Raw genomic sequence first — 10,668 nt, 5'->3', positions numbered from 1 at the left:
GCTGCCATCTCCTCTTCTTGTTCGAAAGTTCCTGACAGGTGCTTGCTGGATAGTTGTAGTTTAGCTTCTCTTAATTTTCTCTTCAAAGTCCTTTCAGGTTCTGGATCTGTTTCAACAAGAATGTTCTTGTCCTTGCTCCTGCTCATATGACAAAGAAGAGGGCACACAAAAATAATAATAATAATAATAGAGATCCTTTATACCACAGCATAGGGATCCCTGTGTGAGTAGAAGAAGAGGGGGAGACAAAGAATGTAATATAATGGAAGAAACACAACTGTGAGGAGGGTAGAGATGTGAGATGAGATGTTAGTAGATGAATAAATAGATAGAATAAGATGGGAGAGGGAGAATTTTCGAAAAATATTTTTGAAAAAGAGTTAGTGATTTTCGAAAATGGTTTTTGAAAAATGTTAGTGTTTTTCAAAAATTTTTTAAAATAAAAAATAAAAATAAGAATACTTAGTTAATTAAAAAGAAATTTTTGAAAAAGGGGGGAGATATTTTCGAAAATTAGAGAGAGAGAGAGAGTTAGTTAGGTAGTTTTGAAAAAGTTAAGAAACAAACAAAAAGTTAGTTAGTTAGTTGAAACAAATTTTGAAAAGATAAGAAGTTAGGAGGTTAGAAAAGATATTTTGAAACCAACTTTTTGAAAAAGGTAAGATAAGAAGATATTTTAGAAATTAGTTTTGAAAAAGATTTGATTTTTAAAATCTCAATTAATGACTTGATTCATAAGAAATCACAAGATATGATTCTAGAACTTAAAGTTTGAACTTCGAAAATTATATAAAAAAGAAAAAATAAGGATTCCAAAATTTTTAATATGAATTCCAGGAATCTTGCATTCTTAGTCTAAAGCTTCAGTCCAGGAATTAGACATGGCTCACTAGCCAGCCAAGCTTTCAATGAAAGCTTCAGTCCAAAACACTAGACATGGCCAATGGCCAGCCAAGCTTCAGCAGATATGGATACTTTTCATGTATAGAGCAACTAAGTGTGTGAGAATCTCTTCATTTGTGATGGTAAGTTGAAACCCCAGTCCAAAAATTAGACATGGCTTACAGCCAGCCAGGCTTCAACAAATCATCATGAAACACTAGAATTCATTCTTAAAAATTTTGAATAGAATTTTTGAAAACATTTTTATATTAATTTTAATTTTTTTTTTCGAAAACAAAGGAGAAAATTTTGAAATATTTTTGAAAAAAAAATTTTTTTGACAAGAAAACAAAGAGAAAATTACCTAATCTGAGCAACAGGATGAACCGTCAGTTGTCCAAACTCAAACATTTCCCAGCAACGGCGCCAAAAACTTGGTGCACGAAATTGTGATGTCCAGGCTCGAACAATCCCTGGCAACGTGAGCAACTTGGGGTGCATCCAGGCATGGCCGTGTGGCCAGCACTCATGGTCTAAGAACAATGCGTTCCAAGATGGTCAAAAAGATGTCTAATACAATAGTAAAAGGTCCTATTTATAATAAACTAGCTACTAAGGTTTACAGAAGTAAGTAATTGATGCATAAATCCACTTCCGGGGCCCACTTGGTGTGTGTTTGGGCTGAGCTTGAGTGTTTCACGTGTAGAGGTCCTCCTTGGAGTTGAACGCCAGCTTTTGTGCCAGTTTGGGCGTTCAACTCTGGTTTTGGCTCCTTTTCTGGCGCTGGACGCCAGATTTGGGTAGAAAGCTGGCGTTGAACGCCAGTTTACGTCATCTATTCTTGGCCAAAGTATGGACTATTATATATTGCTGGAAAGCCCTGGATGTCTACTTCTTAACGCAATTGGAAGCGCGCCATTTCGAGTTCTGTAGCTCCAGAAAATCCATTTTGAGTGCAGGGAGGTCAGAATCCAACAACATCAGCAGTCCTTCTTCAACCTCTGAATCTGATTTCTGCTCAAGTCCCTCAATTTCAGCCAGAAAATACCTGAAATCACAGAAAAACACACAAACTCATAGTAAAGTCCAGAAATGTGAATTTAACATAAAAACTAATGAAAACATCCCTAAAAGTAACTAGATTCTACTAAAAACATACTAAAAACAATGTCAAAAAGCGTATAAATTATCCGCTCATCATTCACGAAATAAACGCCAGAGATAGCAACCTCTCCACACTTAAAAGGAAGCATCGTCCCCGATGCTCAATCAAGCCGGGTGTGAAGGGGTGTCATCACTGGTAGGGATGGTAGCTGGAGTCTCAGTGGTGGTGGGCTGGGAGTCTGGCTGCTGTAGAGGCGGGGCTGACTGGATCGGGATCTCAAGATCCGTAGCCTCAATCTGATGTGGGACCGCTGCTTGTGGTGCGGCCGGCGCTGCCTCTCCCTGGGGATGGGTCTCTGCCTCAGGCGCATCCGCCTCCTCCTCAGATGCCTCGGATGGTGTGTCAGGCTCGGAGGGGATGTCACCGGATCGTATCATCAGCTTTAGGTGCTCATAGAGTCGCTTGTTGCGACGCTCCATCTGGTCAAGTCGTCGAAACAAGCGGTGCACCAGATGATAGACGGGCTCTGTGGCAGGTGGAGGTGCAGTGGTGGTAGCAGGGGTAGGTGGTGCAACAGTGGAGGAAGAGGGTCCAGCAGACGATGGGGCTGTCTCATCAGTCGCAGTGAAGGGTGGTGGTCTGTGGCCCAAAGCTACGAAGTTCCGGCTATGCAGAATGATCTTCCTGCAATCCGCCGCAGGTGGTCTCTCATCGGCAACCTCCCATGGCACGTCAGCTCGACGGCCAAGCTGTGTAACTAGATACGGAAAAGGGAGGGTGCCTCGGACGTGGACCCTGGCTATATAGTGCCGAATAAAACGTGGCAGATAAAGGTCCTTACCCTCCAGCACACACCAAAGGAGGGTGATCATAGCAGCCAGGATCTCCGTCTCGTAAGTACTCGGCATCACATAATTACTCAAGATCTGATGCCATAACCGAGCCTCATCATTTAAGTACGCCCTCTTGATCCCTCTAGGCATGGTGGTGTCCTGACCCATCTCCCAAGGAACAGTCGGGTCCAGAGCTATCCGTGCCTTCACAGCATCCCAATCAAACTGTATCTGGTGCATGTCCTCCTCAGCCTTCGAATAACCATCAGGCTGATCGGACTTGGCTGGGAGCTGGAGAATGTCCTCTAAGGCCTCTTCAGTGACCAGAATTTGTTTTCCTCTCAGGTTTACGGCATCTAGGGTGGTGACGTAGTAGTTGTAGTAGAATTCCCGGACCCAAGATGCGTTGACCTCTGTCAGTGTTCTCTCCAGAAAGAACCAGCCCCTTTGCTTGATTTGCTCAGTGGTGTACCGCTGGAGTGCTTCTGGAATCTTCAGAGTTCACTCCAGGTATAGATTTCTGGAGTTTGTAAAAGCCGGGTACTTCAGCTCACAGTACCGGTTTGCAAATTTTATAGGATCATTTGCAGGGAGCAGCTGGTCAGCTTTTTCCTGCTGTGTGAAGTTCTTCTCCCGCCATGAGGAATCTTGCATGAGGGCAATGATGGACTGGGAGGAATCTCCTCGCTTGCGCTTGCCAGTAGCCTTGCCTTTTCCTTTCCTTTGTGAGGCAGACATCCTGAAAAACAGAAAACCAGGATATGGATAAAAATAGGAAAGCAAATAGGCAATTAAACAAAGAAAACTCAAAGCAGCAAAGGAGAAATAAAATAAGGAAAATGAGTATATGAAATGTGATTGAGTTTATGTTAAATGGAAAAATAATCAATATGCCATGGTTAGAAAGTTAGAGGAAAGTGAAAATAATCAGAAAAGAGATTGTAAAAATTAGTATGGTTAGAAAAAAAGGTTAATAAATGAAAATTAGTGAGTTAGTAAAGTGCGGGTTGAAGTAAGTGGCATGAAAAAAATATTCCATGTAACAAGAATTCACAGGTAAGAATAGAAGTACTCATAATCGAACAAGAAAAACAGGGTGATGCTGATTCGAATAGAAATAAAGAAAACAAAAATTGGAATCAGTGAATCACAAATGCAGTTTATGTACCAGGAAACCAAAGAGGATAAGAAAGTCTGCCATAGCATTCATGAAACGGTTTGGGTAAAGTAGAGTAAAATAGAGTTCAGAAATGCCAAACCAAAACATGAATGAAAACAATTTACAAAAAATTTGGGCAGCATTCCGGCTAAAATTGGATTGTCCCGGAAAATAAACAGCAATCATAGCAGTTCATATGAATTAAAAACTTGCTGTAGTTACCTATAATTAATAGAAATAGGAAAATTCAGAGTAACAAGCAGCAAATGCAAGAAATCACAGCATATGAACGAGGTCACAGGAACAGCAGAATTGTAGTTATGATAAAACAGAAACAGGAACAGTGCAAGTAAACAGACCTAGATCCACTAACCACAGCCTAAGCTACCTAACAACCTAAAAATCCACTACAGCATGCATATCTATCTATCCTAAGTATGAACAAAAACGGAAAAAAATACAGAAAAACAACAAACAGATAAAAGGGAGTGTGTGTTGCGGAACCTGGAAAGCGAAAGAAGCAGAACGGTTGGGTGATGGCGGCGGTGGTGTCCGGCGCGGTGGCGGGGCACGGCGGCGCGGTGGCGGAGTGACGCAATCGCGTGGGGCGCGCGATCGCATGAGAGGGGGGAAAGAGGGGTGACGCGATCGCGTGGGTCGCGCGATCGCGTCGCTGGAATTCATGCTAAACGCACGACTCCAGCGCCGTTTTAGCGCAACTCTTTGTCTCCTTTTGGGGTGATGTGCAATCCATGCGACGCGATCGCGTCGCTCACGCGGTCGCGTGGGATTGGTATTGTGCAAGGGACGCGATTGCATGGGGCATGCGATCGCGTGGGCCAATTTGTGCGAAACGCACAAGGGCTGCACGATTCCAGCCTAACTTTCTGTTCGTTGGATCCTTACGCCGATATATATATATCACGCGGCCGCGTGGGTCACGCGGTCGCACGGGTGAATTGAAAAAGAAGCGACCATACTGATAAACTACTATTTTATGGTTTATCTTGTACTCAATTGAGTGGATTTCATCAACTCTTTACCCACTTATTCATAATATTTGCATGGTTTTATATTTCCTTCCTAATTATGTGCTTTGAGTGAAAACATGCTTCTTTGATCTTATATTTGCTTATTATTAATCCTCTCTTATTACCATTAGATGCCTTGATATGTGTTTTAAGTGTTTTCAGATATTATAAGGCAGGAATGGCTTGGAGGATGGGAAGAAAGCATGCAAAAGTGGAAGGAATGCAAGAAGTTGGAGAAATTGCTAAGCTGTCCAGCCTGACCTCTCTGCACTCAAACGGCTATAACTTTAGCTACAGAGGTCCAAACGACGCTGTTCTAATTGCGTTGGAAAGCTAACGTCCGGGGCTTCGATTTGATATATAATATGCTATAGTTTTCCTGACGCTAGGCGACGCGACCGCGTGATCTATGCGGCCGCGTCGCAGTGACAAAAATCCAGCGTGGCAAAATTCGAAAACAGCGAATTCTGGACTGTTTCTGACCCAGTTTGTGGCCCAGAAAACACATATTAGAGGCTATAAAGTGGGGGACTGCATCCATTCATAAGGGGGCTCTCACAATTCACAATTTTAGGAGTAGATGTAGTTTTTAGAGAGAGAGGTTCTCTCCTCTCTCTTAGATTAGGATTTAGGATTTCTCTTAGTTATAGGAGTGACTCTCAATCCCAGGTTCTTTATTTTTATTTAATTTATGAACTCTTTCATGTTACATATAATTTTCTTAATTAATTTTATTTGAGGTATTTCAATTCATGATTGCTTTCTTTTATTTACATGATTACTGCTTCCCATCTGAAGACATTTTTATTTCAATAAATTTACCATTTTTTTTCCTTTTGGCTTTGGTCAAATAATTGGTAACCCTTGAGTTATCAAACTCATTGTTGATTGAAAATTGGAATTCATCCACCTAACTTACCTTCATAGTTAGAGGTTAACAAAGTGGGAGAAAAATCCAATTCTCATCGCAATTGATAAGGATAACCAGGATAGAACTTCCAATTTCTAATAGCTTGCCAAGAGTTTATTTTTATTATTATTATTTTATTTCCTCTGTCATTTACTATTGTTGCTTCTTATCTTATACATTAATAGAACTTGTCATATAACATATTCCCACCTTACTTCCTAGTAAACCCCAATTTACAAACTCATAACCAATAATAAGAACACACTTCCCTGCAATTCCTTGAGAAGACGACCCGAGGTTTGAATACTCGGTTATCAATTTCAAAGGGGTTTGTTACTTGTGACACCCAAACCTTTGTACGAAGGGATTTCTGTCGGTTTAGAGACTATATCTACAATGCGACTGTTTTTATGAAAATCTTTACTGGCAAAAATCCCAACGTCAAAATGGCGCCGTTGCCGGGGAATTGCAAACGTGTGCCTTATTATTGGTTATTGTAAATATTTTATTTTTGCTTGTTTATTTGTTTTTGTTTTTTATTTTTGCTTTTTTCTTAAGTTAAGAGGTTATTGTTTTTTATTTTAAAATTTTTATCTTATCTTATCTTATTTCAAAATTCAAATTTCAAAATTTAATTTTCAATTCCAAAATTTGAATAACCTTTTAATTTAAAATTTACTTTTATTTTCGTTTTTAATTTTTTTTTGCTACTATGAACTCGCACCCCTTTGGCTATGAGTCTGGTTACAATTATGTTGCAGGAAGAAAAAATTACCGTGAGAACAGGCATCAAGGTTGGAACAATCAAAGATGAGAGGAGCCACAAGGATTTAATCAACCCTCATGGCAACAACCGCCTCCAATGGACTATCAACAACCACCATCATATGCCTATAAACCTCCTCAACACAACTTGGGACCACCATACTCACAAGCCCCTTTCCACCATTCACCTCCATATGACCCTAACCCACATCCACCATACCAACCACCTTATGAACCAAATGAACCATACATAGATCCACCCCAAACCTCCATGGAGAAAGTACTTGCCGATCTAAACTCTACTATACAAGCTCTCTTCACCCAAATCAGACCACTGAGTACCTTCAACAATCAACCCTCAAGCCCTAGTGCACTTCCTTGTCAACCACAGAATAATCCCTCCATCCCATCACCACCATCCATGGAAGAGCACCCACATCCATCAATCCAAGAACAAGATGATCCCAATTATGCTATTGATATGGAACAGGAAAGAAAGAATCATCTTCGCAAATCCATACTTCATAAAGAGCTAGAGGAGGCCCTAAAGGTGAAGGTAGTAAATACCCTTGAAGATGAAAGAACAATTCCTAAGTTGCCATCATCCTTCACAACATTCAAGTGGGTAAAATTCATATCCCTTAGCTTTCTAATTCCACTTGAATATGGGCTACTGGAGACGGATGGTCAACTTAGAGCTCTTTGTGGCATAAAGAGTAAGAGGAAGATGGTCAGTGGTAAGAACTGTCCTGCAAGGTTCATTATGGTTGGAAGCTTTAAGTTTAAACGCAAGGGTTGGTATAAAGCTCAACTGAATGGGTCTAGGAAGTTGTTTGGCCGCTTTAGTGAGAATTCAGATTGCTTGCCACCCGGATGGAATCATGAGGATCAACAAGAAGACGGGTGCAATAGCAAGGTTTGGGATCCTGGAATCTATTCTGACATCCAACACCCCGGGAGCCTAAGAATCTGTTTGAACCTGCTCAAAGGCTTTACGTGCCGAGTTTGGGACCCCGGAGGTTACTGGAATTACAAACATTGGTGGAGATTCCTGAATGAGTTCAAGCATAAGCCACCATAGCAGGAAGCTCATCAAATGTCCAACTTAAGGACTATAACTAAAAGTGCTAGGTGGGAGACAACCCACCATGGTATGATCGTTCATTTTTCATTTTTATTTAGTTTTATTTGTTTTCAAGTTTTATTTTATTTTATTGATCCTGGAGTTTTGCATCACATTCATATTAACACTGCATTCTGCATCTTTTCAGATTAAAAAAAAAAAGCGAGCACGCGACGCAACCGCATCAGCGACGCGTCCGCGTCGCAAGGAGATGGGAGACAATAAATATGAACAGAGAGTTTCGCAGGAGCAGCGCTGGAGGCGTGCGAATGGCACAAATCACCCCACGCGACCGCGTCGCTGACGCGACCGCGTCACCTGGGAAAAACGGCCTCCCACGCGACCGCGTGACCTGAAAATCGACGTCAACCGGGTACATGGCCGAAAGTTGAGCTGGAGTTGGGCTAGACCCGTGCTAGTAGCACAAGCCCTGCCACGCGAACGCATCACCCACGCGTCTGCGTCATATTGGAAATAAGGCCACCCGCGCGATCGCGTCGACCACGCGACCGCGTCACCCTGGACTTTGGCAATACTGAGTTTTGAACAGAGAGTTGTGCGACCGCGAGGCTGCACTCGCGCCACTAGCACAAATCAAGTCACGCGATCGCGTGCCCCACGCGTCCGCGTCACCCAACCTTATCACGCACCACGCGACCGCGTCACCTACGCGACCGCGTCACCAGCGCCGCACAACCTATCCAGATTAGTGCCAATTTTCTTATCTTCTCTTTTCTAATCCTAATTTCTTCCTTCTCTCTCCTTTCTCACTTTCTTTTCTTCTTCTCATCCTTTTTCCCTCTCATTTTATTTTACTTCATTTATTTGCATATTTCATTCATTGCATTATTCTCATTGGTGTTGGAGTTTTATTTGGACAAGTGCCTTATTTTATTTGACAATTGACATTTACTTATGGTTCTCACATACATTTGGATTACATTATTTTCATCCCTATTTTAACTTGCACACCCAATGTATTTGGGATTATCATTCACAATTGTCATCATTACACATGCTCTTTAATTTGGCATATTTATGATTGAGCTATGCTTCTCATGCCTATTATTTGCATGTTTTTACCCTCTTGCATCTAATTATTTTGAATTGCCCTTTTTAATCTTTATTGTTGTCTTTCCTACATGTTGTAGCTACCATGTAGATGGACTATCATCTTTCCTTTGGCATTCCTTATCACTTGGAATTTCCTCCCTTCCGGTCTTAGTTTTCTATATTTCACACTCTTCCTTTTTCTTCTTCCTTAGGCATGGGTACCAAGAAAGAAAAAGAGAAGGTCACTGACAAAACACCAGCAAGGAAAGGAACCAAGAGATCTCCAACTAAGACACCTCCATCTACAAGCGTCAGTTGGAGCAACCCGTCCACCTGCACATCTCAGCATGCACCGAGGAGTGCAATCTTTAAGTGTGGGGAGATCGGTATGGGTTAGTTATTTCCTGACTCAACACCAAAATTTTTATTTTATTTGTTTGTTCATTGTTGCATTTGCATGTTTGATTGCATATTTGTTTGATTTTTTGCATATTTTACCACTTGGTTAAAGTAATATTTTCTTTTTCAAGAAACCTTTTAAGAGCATTTCACTAATTTGAAAAAAAAAATTTAATGTTACACTTGTTTGAAGAGATATTATACTGGAGCATGGTTTAGAGCTCGAACACACAAAACCTGAGATTTTGAGCCTATTTAAATGGGTTGCATTTTATCAACTAATATTTTAGTTTTTGGTGTGTGTTTTTCTCTCTAAAATTGTGATCTTTGTCTTGCTTAATTCTATATTTCCCTTGTTTGATATATGCATACACTTACATGATTGAGGCCTTTGTTTCACTGAGCTTACATACCCATATAGCCTTACCTTTCATTATCCTTTGCAAACCAATTTGAGCCTATTTTACCCCTTTGTTCTTTACTTTAGCACATCATTAACTCTAAGCGGAAAACAATAATGTCCTTAATTTGAATCCTTAGTTAGCTTAGACTAGTGAGAGTGCTTATGATTTAAGTGTGGGAAATTGGGTTTGGAAATATTTGGTTTGAGAATTGAGTATGTTAGAATTTTCTAAAAATGTGAAAGAAATGTTTAGGACATGTTCGTGCATTCAATAAATTAATCATATGCATTGAGAAAAACAAAAGAAAAAGAAAAAAAAATATATATATATAAAAAGAAGAGAGAGAAAAAAAGAGAGAAAAAAAAGAAAAGAAAAAGAACAAATAAGAAAAAGGGGACAAAATGCCCCAAAGTAAGTGGTGAAAGCAATGCATATGTACAGTACTCAGAATTAGAATGCATGAATAATGTGGAAAACATGGTTGATGGATAGTTAGAATTTGTATTGTGATTACATGGATTGTCTAAAGTTAGGTGGAAAGTTTAAGTTAATTAAGGATTCAGATTTTAGTCCACTTGGCCAAATACAATCCTACCTTGACCCTAACCCCATTACAACCCTTAAAAGACCTCTTGATATGTGTATCTGTGCATTAAATTTTTGTTGATTGTTAGATGAAGAGCAAGTCTTAGAAAGCAAGGTTAGTAGAGAATTGAGAGAATCAAACCTTAAACACCTGAGTGATTAGAGTGTATACACTACCAGTAAGGGTTCGATGCTCAATCCCTTGTTCCCTGCTTTCATGAGCTATTTTCTTCTTGCAAGTCTATTTGTACTTCATTTTCATGATTTGAATTAGTGAAATCCAGTTCATATTTCCTCTTGAAAGATTTGTTTACTTTTAACTAAGTAGGTGGAAAAATTCTACATGTAGTTACATTCATAGGTTGCGTTTCATACATTCTTCATTCTTTATAGCTTCTCTTGAGCTTAGCATGAGGACA

The sequence above is a fragment of the Arachis ipaensis genome, chromosome B07 (assembly GCF_000816755.2).
Source record: "Arachis ipaensis cultivar K30076 chromosome B07, Araip1.1, whole genome shotgun sequence".
In the NCBI taxonomy this organism is placed as follows: Eukaryota; Viridiplantae; Streptophyta; class Magnoliopsida; order Fabales; family Fabaceae; genus Arachis; species Arachis ipaensis.
This window is presented reverse-complemented; position numbering follows the sequence as displayed.